Source organism: Opisthorchis viverrini (genome assembly GCF_000715545.1).
Source record: "Opisthorchis viverrini unplaced genomic scaffold opera_v5_211, whole genome shotgun sequence".
Taxonomy (NCBI): domain Eukaryota; kingdom Metazoa; phylum Platyhelminthes; class Trematoda; order Opisthorchiida; family Opisthorchiidae; genus Opisthorchis; species Opisthorchis viverrini.
The window spans coordinates 187,511-187,897 of NW_008751861.1; the positions used below are offsets into that span (position 1 = coordinate 187,511).

General features: G+C 53.7%; 1 protein-coding gene across 1 annotated transcript in view; it reads left to right on the forward strand.

Moving 5' to 3' along the window:
* Nucleotides 1-387, forward strand: part of T265_08169 (hypothetical protein) — a gene marked incomplete at both ends in the record, with an annotated part of 41,145 nt that overhangs the window by 855 nt on the left and 39,903 nt on the right. The gene's annotated exons all lie outside the window — the stretch shown is intronic.

Consider the following 387-nt stretch of genomic DNA (forward strand, 5'->3'; position numbering starts at 1 on the left):
AGGGCTTAGATACTGCCAGGTTGCTCGAACATATGTAGGAACAGGGCTGATGCTAAGGTTCCGTCACGAAGAGACTGGACCTTACCGTCGTGTGGCGGTTTGTGCCTCGGACACCCACTGAGCCATAATGGAGGGTGTCTGCGTGACACTCACGGAATTTCTCATACCAGGTTGATCCATGGGTAGAAGTCTGACGAACACAATCTCCTCGCCCTCCAGGTTGGGGGTTGGAACATGTATGGCGTGTTCCGTAAAAAAAGGTAATGTACTTGCATTTCCAGCCGAACACCGCTGCCTTGCGGTTAGGCTTTTGAGCCAAAGGCTTTGGATGAGGACCCCAATCGTCCTCCTGTCTAGGTGTGGGCGCCCTGGCAGTATCCCAGCCCT